Below are 20931 nucleotides of genomic sequence, written 5' to 3' on the forward strand. Positions count from 1 at the left end.
AAATAAAGTATATATCAGGTAGCGATTTATCTTTCTAGAACACAATGTACTATGGACTGAACTTGTTATGCAAGTGTTCTGTCACTGGAGCCATAACTCCAACCTCTTTTATCACTGGTTGTTTTCAAAGGAGGGTTTCATTTCATGTTGACTATCTTCTTCAATTGCTGGGGATGACAGGCATGAACTACAGCATCCAGTCCTTGTGCAATTTGTGAAATCACAAATGCTCTGGCCACTGACTGAGCAAATTTTTATGTCTGGTCTGGACTCGACCTGCAATGCCCTGATCTCTGCATTCATCTTCCTTTCCCTTTTGGAAAGAAGCAAAAAGACTTGCCATGCTTTCAAGAATATTTGGTAGAAATTTGTCATCATTGGTTTAAATTCATATTTTATAGGGTTATGGAAATAAGGATGCTTGGTTTTCTAAATATTCTTAAAAGTATACTTTACAATGATTTCCTTCTCTGTTTATGATTTTCAAATACAGTTTTGTTTCCAACTCCCAGAAATCCAGATATTTATTTACTTTCTAGCTATTATACCCTTAGAGCTAGACTGGATTTACTTTCTTATAACAGCACAAACTGGTCATCTCATTTCCCTTGCCACTCAAACCTCAACAGATTTCATTTAGGCTCTGATACCTATAAATTTTATAGGAAAAATATGATTAGGATTCTGTTTCCTTGAACCCAAAGTTAACTGTGCTGAGAGAGAGAGAGAGAAAGAGAGAGAGGGAGAGAGAGAGAGAGAGAGAGAGAGAGAGAGAGAGAGAGAGAGAGAGAGAGAGAGAGAGAGAGAGAGAGAGAGGAGAGAGAGAGAGAGAGAGAGAGAGAGAGAGAGAGAGAGAGAGAGAGAGAGAGAGAGAGAGAGAGAGGATACAGAACCTCCACAGAACAACAATAAAAGAGAAAAGTATAAGCTGAAATAAGACTTAAGCTCTGCTGAAATCTTTGGGCATTCTTGGCATGAGTTTTATAGAGTTAATTTATTGATAGATATTGAAAACAGAGAAATCTGAATTTTAAATGTGAATATTAAGTGCTATTGATCCCAGATTATCTTTTGGCTTAGCAGATAGATAAACTATTAGTTCCTACAAGATTAACTTTACTAACAGATGGATTTCCTGCTTGCTCTTACAAAGAATAAGAACCTGTATCAAGGTTCATGCAGGATAGATGTTCTTCTTTAAAGATATTTTTTAAAGATTACATTGTCTTCATGAAGAACAGCAATCAGAAGTTATATATAATGTCCCCAAAAATGTCATGTGCCCACTTTCAGAAACAATTGATGAGTTAAGAAGAAAGCATTCACATTATTGTAATATCTTGACTGAGATTATTGTGTGATTTTTTTTTATAATATGATCTTCTACTGATACCTGGGAATATCTTCAAAACTAGAATGCTCTATGCTGACAGAATCTCAGAGATCACCTTGACTATGTCCTTTACTTTGTATATAAAAGCTGAGGTCCAGGGAATTTCAACCTGATCAAGACCATCAAAAGTGATTTAAAAGATTAATGAAAATGTAAAAAGCAATAGAAGCCCTCTCATAAAACTTTCTGTTTTAAAAAATGTTGTTGTAAGGCAATGTACAGGGGGGCCACAGTTACATTGTCAGGTAATGAGTACATTTCCTTTGAACAGTGTCATCCCTTCTCTTACTGTCTCCCAGTTTTCCCTCTCCCAACTTTTCTCCACACCAAGTTGTGTAGATCATTTCCAACATAGTGTCTAGTGGGTTTCACTGCTCAGTTAGTTCACACTTAGTCCCAACATTTCTGTGCTTCCCCTTCCCCTTCCCAAATCAGATAAACTTATATGAAAGACAGAGGGTACAGAAATCCAAAACAGTGACAGAAGGGAATAAACCAAAAACAAATTGTTTAAATAGGGACACAGGTGGACCCATTGCAACAATGAGATGTACAAGACATTATGTCGAAAAACAAACTTTACAATTTTGGCATGGGGGGGGCAGTGGAGATGGGAAGTGATGGTAAAGGGAAACAAAGGAGGAGGCAACAATGCTTGACAAGAAATGTACTCATTACCTTGCCCATGTAATTGTAACCTCTCTGTATGGTATTTTCACAATAAAAAAAAGAAAAGGAAAGAAGGAAAAAAGAAAAGAACCACAAAAATTAAAAAGAAAAAAAACTTGCTTCCATTTCTTGTAGTTCACTTCGATAATCATTTGTATATGTTATGTATATATATATGTATGTATGTATGTATGTATGTATGTATGTATGTATCTATCTATCTATCTATCTATATATATGTATAAGTATAAGTATATATATATGTATATATATATACATATATATATATATATATATACTTATCGAGCCCTTGTGATCCTCTCCTAAGAATGCACTTCTTTCTTTTCACTGTGTGAATGTTTAGACTGCTTTTTAATTAATCGTGCCCAGGTATAATTATTTGAATTTTATTATCCATTGGGTTTACCTGTAGATTTATAGGCACATTCTAATTATTACAAACGAGGGGCACCATACAGCCTATGTTTCTTTGGTACCATACAGCCTGCGCTTCTTTGGTCTCATAAAACTTTCTGTTATTCTTAATATTTTTATTATCATTTTTTATTGTGAAAATACTGTACAGAGGGGTTACAGTTACATGAGCAAGGTAATGAGTACATTTCTTATCAAGCATTGTTGCCTCCTTCTTTGTTTCCACTTCCTATCCCTTCCCATCTCCCCCCCCTGCCCTCCCTGTCTCCCCTTATTCTTAATATTTTGACTATCTTTATGTAGTTGTATAAAGGAGTTGGCATTTACCAAAACAGTTTATGAATACAGTGAATCTTTACACTGATCAAGAAACTTTCTATTTTTTAGGACAAAACAAAAACACTCTTTATGAAAGAAGTTATAATATTTAATGCCACAAATATATTTTCTGTTCATGGATTTTTGTATAGATACTTAAGATAATGTAGAAGATTATTTCCAATTACTTACCTACTGCTATTGTATATTTTTTTAACTGAGCTGACTTCGTTAATTTGTCTCATATGTAAATCACACATGATTCCAAGATTCTCCCTCTCAGAAGAAGTCTATATGTCCCAAAGGGTCATACCTAAGATTCAAGATTTAAGAGATATCTTCTTGACTGTTGTATAAAGTCAAAGTGTAGACTGGTATTTCGGGTCAAGTTTGTATTTGTATTTTTACTCATCTCACATATATTGTAATAAATGATTTCACAAGTTATATATTAGAAATAGGAAGGGAATTATTCTGATAAGGTATCTCATCTAAGCATTTATAATGTATGAGTTAAGTCATAGGCTTAAATCATACAAATTTCAAAGAATTTCAGCAGTTGTGCCTTTCTCTAGAGGCTAATGCTGCCTACAGACTTAAAAAAAGATCATATTTCTGAGCCTGGAAATGTGACTTGAAAAATAAACAAGTCTATTATAGGAGGGCTTTATTATAGGAGGATAATAATTAAAACTCTTTTAATGTGTTAAGTTCAGAAATAGGAAACCTTTCAACTAGTGGCTCAATGGCATTTCAGGACTTTTTTTTTTTTTGCCCTTGGCCATCAATATGGTGGTCTCTCTTTTGGGTTTGGGTCTTGGATTGAGTGCACAGGTAGTAATATGACAAATAAAACAGTTGAGGCACCGATTAAAATTTCAGTAGCATGATTTGAGCCACTATACCCTAAAAAACTGAGTAGTTATACCATCACCAGAGCAACTGTGAATTTGAGACACATGATACTAATCCAGGAATTAAAAATTCAAGTTTCCTTCCTAGAAGTTGTGCTCACATGGATCTTCTCCTTGTGGCAGAGGCCCAAGTGGTCCAGCCAGTTCTTTAGTAATGACAGACAGGACGTCAGTTGACCTAGGAGTCTTATATTCACACAAGGTAGATGAGGAAACAGGAAAATTAAAAATAAATATTCAAGGGTCAAACTCAGAAATTAAACTCAGAAGTTAGAAAGTAAAAAAATAAAAAATAACAACAGACAAGCTTTCTTTTTACCATCTTCTTTTAGATGTGAAGTTATAAGAATGGGGAAACACACAGGATCTCTCTGCTTCTACCATCTCTGTGATGTGAAAAAGCTGCACACTCTTTGGGTAGACTGACAGAAAATGAGATGGCAAATCTGCCGAAGAAAAGTCCCAAGGCTCACACTTACTGTCCCTGTGGTTGGACAGTAATAAAATCATCCAGATTCATTATCTCTAATAACTAGGGGTTGCCAGACAACACGACACATCTACCCCCCTCCCCGCCCCCGCAGCTTAAAAAGTATAGATAAGAGCCATCATTTTGATTCTTCACTTCCATTTCTTACCTAGGCAAGAAATGTTCTCTTTTTCCCATTTTCCCCTACTTTTTCTTATTTTACTAAAACAAAGCTTCTACTTTTTGAGATTTGACTTTTTGTGAGACTCACTTAACTACTTTCCTTGAGGATCTCAAGTGCCTGGGATTTGTGCAAGGTGGGGAGTTGCTCAGCTCCTTTAGTAACAATGTAGTCAAAGTTACTCATGATTATAGCCATTTACTTGTTAAACCAAGACTGTAACTGCTTATCTCCAATATTTGTTTTGTTCTGTTACCCTACCATTAAATGCCTCTCTGAAGCTCATGCTCAAACACTACAGTGTCTAATAAATTAAAACCTAGTTGGACATAATTCTAGCCCTGCTGAATTTTCTGTAAGAAATTTATCATTAAAATGGGCCTTGTCATTGCTCATCTTGCAAACCTTATTATCCTACCATCTATTAAGTGATTGTGTTTATCTTCTGGATTCTGTTCTACTAATCCATAAAAGGACACACTACTGGGTTTTAAAACATGAAAAGGAAGAAAACAATGAGATACCCTCTAAAAAACAGGGGTACCTATGGTACAGAGCAAGAGGAGAGAATGTAGAGAATGATGATTTCAATGCCGCTTCTTTGGGTTGCTTCACACTGAAATGTTTTGAAATCTGAAATTCTGCTTTGCCATTTTCACCGGCTATTTAAAGCATTCCTTCTGCACACTTGAGATGATAGGGATTTGAAGGAGCCAAGCATTGGCTTACGTTGACTTGGGAGTGAATTCTTGTTTTGCAGTTCTGCTATCATTCTACCAATATCACACTCTCTTGAGGAATGCCAAGAAATTGTGTGGACTTTAAGAACATTTTTTTTCACATTGCTTTTTTATTTTCTTAAAGATCATGTTTGATTTCACTTGCCTCTCATTTTGGAAAACAATGTTTTATAAAAAGCCCCTATTTTTGTAGTTGATGAAAGATTCTCTCTCTCCCTTTCTCTTTTCATTCCTCACCCTTTTATCTTGTTGGGATTTGTGACAATACAGAAGAAAGTACACCAAAGTAAGGCTTCAAGCCAATAAAATGAGAGGCTGGCATTTGTAGTCAAAATTTGAGAACAATTCCAGCCAGTTAGAGTTCTCTGTGAAGAACTCTGCTTGGGTTTCTCTGTTCACAACCATTCCCAGCACTATCCCTTTACCTGTCTACGTAAGAACTGTTTTCTGAAGGCTCTGCTTCTATTTGCACGTTATCCTTAACTGTCAACAACCTTTATCTAGCTTATAGCAGATGTTTACCTTCTTACAAGAAATATGCCTCTAAGGATTGTTATGAAGCTCTCTAGTATGGAAAAGAATCCCTGAGGTGTTTAGCCCTGAATGCTCAGCCCTAAATACCTTCTTTCTTCCTCTGTTTGTCTGTCTTTCTCTCCTGTATTCCCCCCCACACACACATATGCTACACATGAATTTTGATTAATCTCACATTTAATAAAGGGGTTTAGATACCACCAGTTACTTTGAATATTGGCTTTCTTTTCCCATCTAAATGTTAAATCATCAGCTATCTTTCAATATGTATAGACGTGTAGACAATGCAGCTAAAATTACTGTAAATGATATATTTTGCTAAGTATAAATTTGGGTCGTGGTTAGTTTTGTTGGCTGGCTTCTTTGTTTTCCTATTTCTTCAAATAGCTCAAAAACATCTATTGTCTTAACTGTGGCTGTTTTCTAAAGTGAAGCCACAAAAATGATCAAGAAAATGACAATGTTGTGTTGGATTTTTAAAAAAAGTCTTTCATTGACTTCCATATCAACACAGTTAAGTTTGGAAGACAAAGGATGCTTTTAAATGGCCGGCAGCACAAAGCTCCTTTGTATTCTGAATCTTCTCTTCCTCTTACATCAACATCAATGAGTATTTGGTGGGAGAGACTGAAATGTCAGTCTTCCTAAGGAGCAATCAAGTCCAGTTTATTCTTTACTCTGTAATTAAAGCCTGTTTCTGTGAGAAAAGTAAAGCAATACCCCAGCAGCTGGAGATAAACTAGCAGGCTATTTTAATCTACAGCCACCCTTTCAACAATCTGAACCTTTTGAGACTTGCTACAGTTTTGCATTCTTCAGCCAACAGAACAAAGATTCATGGAAGACAATAGTGGATAGTTAAATAGCATTAAAATTAGGTATTTTCCTTTTAAATCTTGTTTTCAAACAAAATGCACTACAAAAGAGCTGGATGAAAATGAAGGCTTTGATGAATGTGTTGCAACCCCTTAAAATGCCCATGTAGTTTGGGGGATTGGGAGGTGCCAATCTGAATTTGAGTGCCTAATTTTACTACAGACTAGAGTGACAGGCAGAAAGGGAGATCATAATGTTAGATATTAGATGTGTGTGTGTGTGTGTGTGTGTGTGTGTGTGTGTGTACTGGTCCTATCTCTTGAACTCAGAGCCGGTGTGCTGACCCTGACCTTTTCTGTGCAAGACTTGAGCCATAGCTTCACTTCAGGGTTCTTTTTTTCTGTAGTTTGGTGGAGATAATGGTCTCACAGACTTCCTGCTCATGCTGGATTTGAACTGTGATCCTCAGATCTCAGCTGTCTGAGTAGTTAGGATTACAGGCAAGAACCACCATCACCCAGCGTGACATGGCTTTTTTTTTTCATGCTGCTCTGAAAGAGGCTGGGCAGCCAGCCTCTGCCTCATCCTTTCCTGGCTTTCTTGGTGTTGGCCCTCTCAGAACTGTAGATGTTATATTCAGCAACCTCCTGCCTGAATCTCAGGCACTTCTTTCTATCCATAGCTTCCTGTTCTTGAAAAGAGGAAAAGTGTAACACTAAAACACCTCCTGGGGCAGAAAAGCAGCTTTTTTGTATCTGACACTGGGATAGTAATTAACCTCATTCAGTTTTTTTTTTTTTGATGATTTACAAAAACCAAAGGTATATTGAAAGGGTTTACCACATATTGAAAGGGTTTACCACCAAACTACAGGCTGTGCCTAAACATACATCGATTAAACCTAGCTGTGACATAGTTAAATACCAACATTTTATAACAGGTATGTCTTTTCTCCTCAGCTTCTGAGTCCTAAAAATGTGCCTTCTGACTAGGAATTAATTGGTCCTTCCTGATAAACGAAAGGATCTATGTAGAATTTCCCAGGAGAAACACCACCTTCACTGTGAGTCTTCACCATGCCAGTCCTTTATTACTATACTCCCCAAAGAGCACAGAAAGCAAGTCACCCATCCAACTCACATATTAAATGAAACATCCTCCTGGACATAAGAAAACAAAGGGGAGGTGAACTAAATTTTAGTTACATCTTATTTAATCTCCTAGATCTCAGATGATATTCTTTGTACCATGTGAAATCAATATAACATACATTGCATGGCCTCCTTTTTCCAATTTCATACGAAGCCTTTCGAATTCAGTGCCCTTTGTACGGCACGGCTGATTGCAGGCCATCTGCACTTCACATGCTCAATAGCTGGTTAAGTCTAGTGTCTGTAGTGAAAAGTTCACCTCTGCTCTTTACTGGCACATCTTCCTACAGACCGAGAGGCGGCGAACACACAGGTGAACAAAGGTCAGACAACATAGGAGAACATGCTCTGATTTTCATGAGAATTGCGGGAGGCTAACCCATACCTATGGAAGCAGTACTTGGTGCTGAAGGGTTAGCCCTTGGTCAATTATTGCCAGTATCTGTATTTTTCTCTCACCCAACCTTCTACATCATCTCAGGCCCAGACAGAAAGCATGTTTTCCAGGTAGCCATATGAGTTTTCCTGCTTCCAGTTAGCTGTTCTGTCTTCCTATGCCAAAAAATTTCAAATAAAACCTACCTAGGACCTCCCCCATCCCCTGCTGGCCTTTCAGTACTGTAAAGCTTTCCCACCCCCTGCTGGCCTTTCAGTCTTTGCCAAATGCAATTGGTGGCAGCTGACTATAAGCCTTGTCAAGCTCTTAATAAATAGCCTCTGCCTGTGGTCATTTGAGAGGTCTTCGGCTATCTCCACATGACTTATGTTTCATTTTGCATGTTGCAGAAATCCTTTTCTAAATTAGAAAACCCATAGATGTGTGCTTCACAGGGAGAGGGTGTAGAACAGTCATGTTTACCTGGAAGATCACTTGATGGAGCTTTTCTTTGAAAAAAAAAAATTACCTTTGTGTAGTAAAAAACAAATATTCACCAAAATAATGGCAGAATGTACCTTGATGCTGTTGGAGATTCAGGAAAAGGTCTTTTCTCATTTGTACTCAGAGAACAAATAACCTCCATCCAACAAGGGGAAAAAAAGCAGGACATATAGATTTTACACAATCTATTTCCCACTCTGTAGCCTGGTGGTGAAAAGACGTTTTACAGCACCCTGATAAAACTGGCCGATGGGTAAGGATTTCAGAAGCAAGCAAGATGTCTGCCTAAAATGTAGGATTAGCACTTAATTTTTGGCTAAAACTAAAGGGAGGAGAATGCTCAAAGGAAAAGCCACTCTGTGGTTACACAAACAGCAAAGTAATATGTATAAATGTTACCAAGAAAACGCAGAATGTTTGCAAGCCCAGCAGTAGAAATGTTATTTTAAGACTCTAATTAAAGGAAAATTTAATTAAGGCAAATAGAAAAAGATGTTTTTGTAGAGTTAAGTAAAAATATAACCACCCTCTTGTTAAAGAGATCTGAGGAAATGTTTTTCCCAAACAGTGACTGTCTGCTTCGCAAGTCACTAAAGCTGATTTAAAAGGACACTAAAGTGACCAAACTGAAAGCCTTTGAGTGTTAAAAACTGCCATTAAATAGGAAGACTTTATTTTAGGAAAAACTAAAATGAAATTCACTTTCATAGCTAGGGAATGGAAATCATGAGGCTTTGTGGAGTATCACATCTCATTATTTGCAAAGGTTTTATGGTCAGAGTCCAGGATTCCCAATCTCTCTGTTTACCACATTATAGCCCTACCCTGACATAAGGAACTCTAGGAATTTGAAAAAGACCGAAATCCTTCCCCACAGTTCAGCACTTCCCGCAGTAATGTGTTTCAAAATTTATATGAAATGTACTATTTTTTCTGACTCCATTAAAGAAAAAAAATCTTCCTCACACAGCAATCCTGCTTTGAGATATTATTGCCTGGAAAGATTCTGTCATTCCTGTCCTCTAAAAGATTCACAATGTGAGCATCAGGTAAGGAAGAAAATCACATTGCCTTACTATGAAGGTGAGCTTGAATTCCTTAATCACTAATTGAGAAACTTAGCCAAATATTAATAGAAATGTCATATCTCTGTTGGACAGGACACAGAGCAGAGGTTTTGATTTGGTCATAACTTACAGCATCCACAGGCCTTCATGTGTGCTATCTTACTCGTGCAGCAAGGGTCTTATCTAGGATGTGAATTTCATTGGAAAGCTGGCTGTCTTGAAAAGGGATGGAGGGAGGAGGAAGAAAAACCAGACTCTGAGGACTAACAGTTTTACTCATGAACAGTTCAGATTAACTCATAAACAACAGGAATGTTTTCATGGGCCGGCCATGGCCCTGTCTGTTGTCTACATTTCTCATATTTTGGCAGTAGTCTGTCCAGCCAGGGTGACCTCCTGCCATAGTTGAGTGGATATTCAAGCCAGTTCTACACACAACCTTCCTCCTATTGGATGGTGTATGAATCAGAGAGCCATTAAAAACATTAAGCATAATACCTTCTCTTTTCTGTTTTAGACCTTTTGGACTCTGCTACTGATATTTATTGAAATGTAAATTGATAATGAGAGTGAGAGAAACCCCTAACCACTCCCATTTTATACTAATGTGAAAGAGACTTCCACAGATTAAGTTTATGAAGATGCATTTTCTTGGTCTCATATTCACATGATCCAAAGTCACTACTGCTACACTGTTTGGAATTGAAGTTGTCATTCATGAAGTCATGATGTTTACCCTTCATTGATATTTCTCTAATCCCATCACATGAAAATCTTCTGGTGACATGCTTATCTTCTCTACTAGGTTATAAGTGGTGGAGGAGATAGACAGCCATACATATACGTCTCTCTATATATGCAGACATGTATATGCATATATACTTATATGTATATGTCTTTAATGTAGTTAGTAGTTTATCTGTATGCTTTTCTATACTAACTCAAAAAAATCCTTACAAATGATTTCCTGTTTCTAATAAGTAAACCAACCGATCATTCCATGTCACAGATAGAAAGACTAAAGCAAAAGGTACTTAAGTAACTAGTGGAAGATTTCACTGCCAGTAAGCTGTCAATCCAAGTCCAACCCAGCATCTTGGCCCCAGACTCTGAGCTGCTAACCACCTACAAATAGTACTCTCTACAAGGGCCAAGCCTCTGTTCTCCTTATTTCTGTGTTCACAGTGTGTAGCATGAGGCCTGGAATGCAAAAATACTGAATAAGTGTTGGTTCAGAGACCCTATGCAGAACTCACCATGCAGGGTGTAGATGCTCAGCTGACGTGATCTTTGAAACTTACCAAAGGCTGAATTCTCTCAAAAGACCAATTCTGGCATTGCCTCTATTATGCCAGCCTAGTCTCCTCTTTCCTTCCAGTGTAGTCCTTCTTGGGATTATAAATACATCAAAAGTGATCATAGCACAATAATCATGGATTTAATTTCTGGTCTATCCTCACTCTGACACTTATGTCCTTCAGTCTTGCTTTTGTTTGTAAATAAAATGTAAGGCCTCTATGTAATAAACAACATAAAGAATAACTAGCTCTTTGTAGTAAATTCTATAGCACAGAGGATGAGTTAGAAGAACCTACCTGTGTCAGTCAGTTTAACTGTGACTCAGTCACAATCTTCAGGAATTTCACTGGTTAAAGAAGTCATTGTGATCACAGTGCAGTGGTATCCCAGATTAATCTTGGCTAGTGTACTAAGTCAGCTCCATTCCCTCATAATATGCTTACCTCATCTAGGCAACTAACGTGTTTCTTATTCTCCTCAATATTCTTATTTTGGAAACCAATCAAAGCCAAGGAACTATGCATATGCTTTCTATGTGTTCCTGGAACAGAACTCAGTGCTAATAGCTTCAATATTGAAAGGCAGCAATTCACTTCCTGGAGCGGATATCCAGGTTGCCTGGAGGTCAAACACTTTTTCTTAATTGAGAGACTCTTCTGGAATGATGAAAGAAGTATTCACAGAAACATGGGCTTTACCCCAGATTCAACAAGTGAATCATGAGCATCCAAACTGAGTTTGGCAGTGAGAATACAATGAATAAGGCAAAACACTGGCTTCAAGAGCTCTTAATCCATTAGGGGAGACAGACTCTATCCATGTGTTAGTTGCTATAAAACACTCCATGCAACATGTTACATGAATAAACACTCATACATATACACACAAGAAAGAAAGAAAGAAAGAAAGAAAGAAAGAAAGAAAGAAAGAAAGAAAGAAAGAAAGAAAGAAGAAGGAAGGAAGGAAGGAAGGAAGGAAGGAAGGAAGGAAGGAAGGAAGGAAGGAAGGAAGGAAGGAAGGAAGGAAGGAAAGAGAAAGAAAGAAAGAAAGAAAGAAAGAAAGAAAGAAAGAAAGAAAGAAAGAAAGAAAGAAAGAAAGGAAGGAAGGAAGGAAGGAAGGAAGGAAGGAAGGAAGGGAGAGAGAGAGAAAGAAAGAAAGAAAGTAAAAAAGAAAGAAAGAAAGAAAGAAAGAAAGAAAGAAAGAAAGAAAGAAAGAAAGAAAGAAAGAAGGAAGGAAGGAAGGAAAGAGAGAAGGAAAGAAGGAAAGCAGGAAAGAAGGAAAGAGAAAGAAAAAAGAATACTTTAGAAGAAACTACTAGTGTGGCTCATGAAGGGTGATTAGGAATTTGGTGCGTGCAAAGGGAAGAAAGGACATATTAGGTAGGTAAAGAAAGTTATTAAAATAACAATGCAGGTACATAGGAGCTGGTTGTCAATTTGTTTGCAGGATGATGATCTGTATGGCCAGAGTAGAGTCTTGGCCTGAGGAAAGTTGAGGCCATGATTTCAGGGCTTATTAAAAAGAAACTGAAAGAATGAGGGACACTGTTGTGAAGTTGTAATTTTACCACTCACTGCTCTGAGACTTTGTGTAGGTGATGCTCTGAGCTTCAGTAGGTTTGTTTTGTTGTTGTTGTTGGTAGTGGTGGTGCTGGTGCTAGTACTGGGGCTTGAACTCTGAGACTTCTAGTCTTGCTTAGCTTTTTCATTCAAATCTAGCACTCTATCATTTAAGCCATACCTCTGCTTCCAGCTTTCTACTGCTTAGTTGGAGATAAGTTCCATAATTTTTCCTGCCCAAGCTAGCTTCAAACTTCCATCCTTATTACTCAGCCTCCTGAGAAGTTAGGATTACAGTTGTGAATCACCAGTACCCATTAAGTTTATTTCATCTTAAAGTTGGAAGATTTTGTTTTTAGTATAGCCACTAATTATCTATGAGATCCAAAAGTCTTATTTGTTCCCTCAGAATCTTTAAGTGAAAGACTAGGGCTAGAAAAGTGGTTTATATCTCTGAGGAAGGCAGAGTTCACTCTGAAGGGAAGTTCCGCAGGCTTCAACCTTCCCCTCTACCAAACAACTTTTTATTGAAGCTATATGTGCATATGTGCATATGTGTGTTTATATATACCTGAATAAATATATACACAATATGCATTGTGTATAACAGTTTGTGTGTTATAGTACTCATATGTATGTCATGGTGTATACAGTGTATGTAAAGCCAATGTTTTACATACATTTTACATACTAAAAATAATTTAAACAAACATTTCATTAATAGAATTTAACATAATCCTATGTAGTAAGAAGAATGCCTCAGGTTCCACACCTGTAAAAAATGGGGAAATGAAAATCAAATATCTAAAGATGAAAGACGTTGAAAAAGTAGCAAGCACACAGTACCCATTGCCATTTTGGCACTCACCTTTTTATGAACCAGAAGCCAAGCTCAGGAAATCATGTATATAGGTATCTTTTCCTATTTGTCCCAGTGCTTAGAACTCTGCAATCACTAAGCAGATGCTCGATGTATTTGATGAATATGTGCATAGGCTACTGTGCACTATTTTCTAGACTAGAGTTTGAAAGATGAACTTAGATAAATAAGATATGCTTGAGTTTGACCCTTATGGATATTAAACATATAAATACAAAAGGTCAATTGGAATTGGTGTTGTTTTCCCTTCTCTTCCTCTCTCCTTTCTGCCGTCCCTTTTTACTTCCTTCTCTCATCTTCCTTCTTTCCTCTCTCCATCTTTTTTCCTTCTCCTTCCCTCTCTTTCCACCCTTCCTTCTCTTCTTCCTCCCTCCCTGCCTTTATCCTTCCCTGTCTCTATTTCTTCTTCCCTCTCTCTCTCTTTCTTTCTTTACTTATTAGGTCACTAGATACAATTTTGCTTGAAGAAATGGTTTCTTCTTTTCTAATAGATTAAAACTTCCAGGAGCAAATGGTCCTGTCTTCAAAGCTGGACATTGTCAGATGTTGCTGATATGTGAGAAAGACTGGAAAGGAGAGGGCTCTCATCAAGTAGTAGGGATCAAGCTGGCTAAAACTTTGGGAAAATGGAACTAGAAAGTAAGCATCAAAATGACCTTTCTCTTACCAACTACATTGCCAGTTTTCCTTCTGTGTTAGCCAAAAGCACTGAGGCAGCATATACATGGATGACCTTGTGTTTAAGGAACTTATCATATATTGGAAAAGAGTATGGGGATCCCATGAATCCACAGCAGCACGGTAGTTCCTTCACCCACACCAGCAGTAATGCATACATCTCCATATGGACAGATAAAATCGAACTTTTCTCCCAAGGTTTAGGAAGTACATGGCTTTAGAACACAGGAGAGAGAAATAACTCTGGGGTGGCAGAAAATCAGCATGGAGCAGTTGGTTAAGTGGCAAGTCTTGCTTTTGGGGGGGCAAAGGACATCCATAGGTACAAGCCAAATGGATTAGCAGAAAACCAGAATTTTAGGAGAAATCAAATAAGCTGGCAAATGTACTCAGAATCTTTCTCTGTTACTCAGAAGCTGGGTATTTTCAGCAGCAGCATTTCTTTGAACTCACAAGGCCATGTAACTAGATCCATTTGTCAATATCTGTACTGCAGTAATCATTTAAACCTACAAGGCAAAGAGAAGCAGAGCCAAGACTCTCAGGGCAGTCATAATTCAGCCACACAGCTCATATGCACTCATTTGCTTTCTAAGAGGATTGTTTATTTTATGGCTTTCACTGTATGTAAGAGTTTTCTTAGAATTAGTTTAAATTGTCCTTAATCAGAAATATGTCATGCAACAGTCTTTTTCTCCAACTGGGTATTTTACCCTATGCCACACAGCCTGTATCATTAAGCCCAAAACTAAAGAACATGAAACAAGGAACATTGTTTTTTCATTCCTTCTGGTTCTATTTTGCTGTGCTTTGCTTTAGGGGAGGGAGAATGCTTGAGGTTCTCAGGGAGTCGTTTGAGTAATGTTATCCATCTAACAATTTGGAAATCTTATCTTCTTTAAACCATGTCATCATGTACTAAAGAAGGTGGGAGCAAATGCCTTTCACTGACATTTTCCCCAGTGCAGAGACTCTGTTGAAACTGTGAGTGGAGAGATTGATGTCTGCTAGTTTGACAGCCATGTTATATTTTCTTGGCCTATGAGATTGAAATCAGATAAGAGCTCCCTACCTAGGAAGGTGTTTTGTTATCTAAATAACTGTACATGAGTAAATCAGATATGGATAAGCTGTTTCCATCATCATGGTGTGTTAGTTGTGACACATGAGGTCCTGCCTTCACCGACCCTGACTGTACCCTATTTTTTTGGTTGTGTGTACTTGTAATGATTGGGCAGGAAATTTGATCTTATTAACTTCTCAACTAATAATGATAAAGGAAAATTTAATAAAAGAAAATGCATCTGCATATGATCTTGGTTAGTAGACAAACCCATTCCTTGATAAGGAAGGATGGTAGAAAGTTACATAGGATTCATGAAATCAACATTGTTTGTTTTGTTTATACTATACAAACCTCAAATTTCAAAATGCCAAGTTAAGGACTACTTTTATTTCTATTTGCCTTCCTGGGTTCTATTGCTATTTACTACTAACAATTGTAGCTTTAGGTTAGCAGGTAGAAAGGGAAGGATAAAATGCACACCTTTTATTGTCATATAATTTTGTAAACTCTGATTGAACTTAATTTTGACAATAGGAATATGTACACCTACAAATAGTTACACATCAATCAGTGTCCATGTCTGCAAACTGGCAGACAGTTTTATTATTTTAAACAAAGAAAAGGAGTATTATCAAAAGGAGCACAGGAAACAAGACTTAAGCACAGCCTATGGCAGAGCTTTGAGTGGCTCTTCCCTTTCATAGCAAACAAGAATCAATCCTACTCCCATAATCCCAGGTAGGGTAGTCCATCAGATAGGGAACTGATCTTGTAACTGCCAGTGCCCTGATATAAAGCTAGGGGACCAAGGAGAAACTTCCCAGTTTAGATTTCACTAGAAAGTACTATGGAATAGTTATGGTATTATCTCTCCAATGAGAAAAGCAACTGTAGACTGTATACCACAATCTACTGAAATGAGGCTTCGCTATAAGCTCTTAATTATTGACATTATCTTAAAATAATAGATTATTAATGGATTGATTTAAAAAACATGAAAACAAACATTTCTGTGTTCTGTATTTGCTTTGGTTTTCAGAAAATGTTATTTTCTCCATTTTTTCCTATGTATTTAATGGAAAAGAAAATTCTAGTGAGTTTTCTTCGTTGACCACAAAGTCAGTGTTATCTCTCAGAACTCTAAGTATTTAAGTGTCTAACTCTTGCCATTTAATTCCAACCTACGTGAATATTATGTTCAGTTTTAATTTTTTTTTGATTTTTTTATTGTTGGTCAAAGGGCTTGAACTCAGAGCCTGAAAGCTGTCCTTGAACTCTTTCACACAAGGCTAACTCACTACCACTTTGATCCACAGCTCCACTTCTGGTTTTCTGGTGATTAATTGAAAATAAGAGTCTCATGGACTTCCTTGCTGGGCTAACTTTGAAATGAGATTTGCAGATGTCAGTCCCTTGAGGACCTACGATTGCAGGTATGAGCCATCAGTTCCCAGTGCCATGTTCATTTTTAAATGGACTACAGTTGCCCCCCTACCAGTACTTGTAAGAAATTGGTTCCAGGAAACCACCGCTAACTCCAACAGATACTAAAGTCTGAGGTTAGTCAAGTACCATAAATAGCATGACATAGTCTTTATATATGATCTACATTTATCTTCTCATATAGGGTAAATATACTTTAATTATTAATTATTTATTATTATATTTAATATAATGTAAATGTTATACTATACCATTGTACCATATTTCTTGGGAAATCATAACAAGAGAAAAACTTTACATCTTCAGTATAGATGCAAATTTTTCTTATTCTGAATAATTCTAATGTATGTTTGATTGGATATGCTTTGGATGTGAACTCTCCCAAGTCAACAAAAGGTTTCGTGGAGATGGTTCAAAAAACCATTACTAGTTTCTTTTCTCTCTGAATGATCTAACATAGAGACTGGAAACACACATCTTTTCTCAGAGGAGTTTGCACGCAATCAGCTATGTACATGCAATTTAGCCAAAAGGGCTGTGAGGGAAGTTTTTGTTTTCCAAAAGTAAAGTACAGAAAAAAAGCAAAGTACAGATAAAACTAAAGCCATGCTTCTCAGATTCCTTTACTGCCTATCTTCTGCACAGAAATGATGCCCAAAACTGAAGTGAAAAGGCCTTTGGGGAGAAGCCAAAGAACAGAGCAGGGGTAGTCTTAACTACTAGATGTGACAGTGTTGAGTGCAGAACAGTTCACATCCAGACTCAGACCTCTTGTCATAGGGTAAAATTACCCCTCCTCTTCTTTGCTTCAAGTCAAGCTTTTCTAAGTGATAATGATGGGGTCAATAACATGAATCCATTTGAAACGGAACACTTGAAAAGAACAAAGAAAATCCTATTGTTGTATTCAATTAGACTAGCAAAATGAGAAGTAGTAAGTATTAATATATACACTCAAAGAGAAAAATAGGGGCTAGGAAGGTGGTTCAGTGGCAGAGTGCTTGCCTCAAAGAGAAAAATAGTGCAGAGATATATAATTAATGTAATTTAGTATAACTGAATTATGTTCACTGAGCAGTGAGAACACATATTAGGATGTAATTAATTTGGGACAATATTTAATAAAATAGAAGAATCTGATTAGGGATTTCATAAGCCGAGTTGTGGTATAATGCTTAAGAGGAAAGAAACATCTAGTATTTTACAGTGTTATGATTTAATGATTTATAACCAATAAGGAGGATAATACTTGTTATACAGGGTTTCATTTTAATACAAGTAATATTAGTTCACCTTAGAAAGTGGTAGGGGCTTAGCAAAAACATGTATATGAGAGAAATGAAACCTCAGAAAGCTTAAATCAGTGTTTTGATTGACATAGTTTTGTACAGGATTAGTTTTAATTGCTAGGGTCTGTCTTCCACCATTCAGATACTTAGAAACATATCTGGTTTGTACATACTCACCCTACCACTTCCTTAGGTTCTATCTATATCTCTATCAACTTGAGGATCAATAACCCCAAGTTCTCTGGATGTGTGAGTGGACAAAAATACCATCATTATTATTTCAACTGAAATGGCTTTTATAACGTTAATCAGAAAGTGTAACAAAATAAAAACTAAGGCCTATATATCCTCATTCCCTCTGCTCTTTCTCAGACAACCTGGACTCCTGTGAGTCCAAGATTGTCTAATAACTAAAAAGCACTTTAATACACACAACTTCTGAGAGATTCAAAATATGAGCTTTTCAGATATAAAATAAAACACTAAGTATTAAATAGATACCTAAGTTAAATGTAAGAATTTATCTGACAGGCCTTGAGGAGAACTGACACATTTCATCTGGTTGTTAGATTTCTCAGAATATCAACAATTGAGCCACCTAGCCCAGATTCGGGAGCCAACCATATTGCAAATAGGAGAAATTTAAATAATGATATGTGAGTAAATCACAACTACAAGATCAATTTAGGGTTTGCTGATGTTGTATTCCAGTTCAGGGCAAAGATTTTGTAAAAGGCCAGATAGTAAATATTGTGGACCTTGTGGGACATATGGTCTCTGTCACAGCTACTCAACTCTGCCTCTGCAGCTGGAAAGCCATCATAGATAATTAACGTAAATGAATGGATGTAGCTCTGCTCCAACAAAACTTTATATGCAAAAGCAACTTGGATTTGGCCCATAGGCTGTAGTTTGCCAATGTCTTCTCTAATTCAGTGAACTAGTTTATTTATTTAACTCTAGCTTATTTTTTCACCCGATTTTTCTTTTCTCTATTCCTGAATTCAAATTGAAGTCTATGAACTCAGAAGCACAGGAAGTAGAACTTTCTTTATCGTGCTAAATTAATTTCTGATCATATGCATAAATGGTGGGACAATGATACTCACTAGACACTATGTTGAAAATGAACTATATAACTTGTCGGGGAGGAGTGTCAGGAGGGAAAAATTGGGAGAAAAAGAAGGAAGTGTTGACATTTTTCAAACATAAATGAAAGAATTACCTGATTCTAACCCCTCTCAAAAATAAATGTACTCATTACCTGACTCTAACCTTTCTGTATATCTCAATAACTATTCTAATAAGCCACTAATTTCCTGCATTCTGGTGACTGGTATAAATTAAATCTGAAACAGTTCAGATTCACTTTAAGTTATTCATAATCAATTAGGAATCATTTTATTGATTTACAAGTTTCCTCTCTCTGTCCAGGATGCTCTCTTCCTTTCTTAAGTCATGTCTATATATTAGAAGCCTTTGGGAATGGCAAGCATCAGTGGGAGGGAGTAATTCACTGTTCTCTGCTTTCTTCACCCACAAGCCTTAATATTCCTGATGCTTTCTGTTTGTGAATCTACTACACACTCCTTGTTTTAATGTAAGTTTTATTATAGCTATAGTATCTCTGTTCTTTAGGTAAGGTAAGGCTAGCAGGTCAGGCAATGACTGTCAGTGAGAAAGGAAATTGCTATACTCACAAATCTCAAGAGGAAGAGGTTCATGGAGACAATGGTAAAGACCAGTGTTGGCCAGGAAGCAGGGGAGGGTAGACACTGTGAGCAAGAGAGAGACCACACTGTGGTTCTCATAAAAAAGAAACAGAGGGGAGGATTGGGTGGGTGGGGGGCAGGGGGAGGATGGGAAGGGATGGGAAGGGGAAACAAAGGAGGAGGTTACAATGCTTGATAAGAAATGTACTCATTATCTTGCCCATGTAATTGTAACCCCTCTGTACAGTATTTTCACAATAATAAATAAATAAATAAAAGAAACAGACAATGTTAGATGTAGTAGGTTTAGGATAGAGTACTTTGCATCATATCTATGCATTTTTGTATGTAAGGTTGTCTCTAGTTACTTAGAACCTGGCCAAGGATCAGGTAGTTAGTGGCCCTACAAAGGAGTTGATTAAGATTACAGGCTGTGGGGCTGGGAATGTGGCTTAGTGGCAGAGTGATTGCCTAGCATACATGAAGTCCTGGGTTTGATTCCTCAGTACCACATAAGCAGAAAAATCTGGAAGTGGCTCTGTGGCTCAAGTGGTAGAGTGCTAGCCTTGAGCAAATGAAGCTAGGGACAGTGCCCAGGCCCTGAATTCAAGCCCCAGGACCGGCAAAAAAAAAAAAAAAAAAAAAAAATTACAGGTAGTGGATTGGCTAATTTGCATTTGAAAAGCCATCTAGACACTGAGATTCTTTATTTTTATTTTTATTTTATTTTTTATTGTGAGTATACCGTACAGAGGAGTTACAATTACATGGGCAAGATAAGGAGCACATTTCTTATCAAGCATTGTTGCCTCCTCTTTGTTTCCCTTTTCCATCCCTTCCCATACTCTCCCCACCCCCCCCCACCAAAGTTGTAAAGTTCGTTTTCAACATAATGACTTGTACATCTCATTGTTGCAATGGGTCCACCTGTATCCATAGTTAAATGATTTGTTTTTTCCCTTCCCCTCCACAAATTATACCAACATCAAATACAGTGAAAGCAGGGGTTATACCATGGGGGAGGGACATACCAGGCAACATAGAAATAATCCTATAAATGTGTTAGAAACAATTGCATGAAAGGAAAAAAAAACATTTGAATACTTATCTTGGGGTTTATTCCCCTAACATCAACTTATCTGACCTTTTCTGCTTGACTCAGACATATACTAGTTATTACAAATAAGGAAAACCATGGGACCTATGTTTCTTTGACCCTGGCTTATTTCACTTAATATAATTTTTTCCAAGTCTTTCCATTTCCTAACAACTGGGGCAATGTCATTCTAGACACTGAGATTGTTCATGAGATGTAGAACTCTTAACCTAGTATGTACAAGGCCGGGGTTTCAAGTTCTTACCACATCAACTGAAAAAAAGAAAGAAAAAAGCAGAGAGAATGGAAAGGATGGAAAGGGAAGGAAAGAATCAAGGAAAG

The sequence above is a fragment of the Dipodomys merriami genome, unplaced genomic scaffold (assembly GCF_024711535.1).
Source record: "Dipodomys merriami isolate MVZ:Mamm:240054 unplaced genomic scaffold, mDipMer1.0.p SCAF_22, whole genome shotgun sequence".
In the NCBI taxonomy this organism is placed as follows: domain Eukaryota; kingdom Metazoa; phylum Chordata; class Mammalia; order Rodentia; family Heteromyidae; genus Dipodomys; species Dipodomys merriami.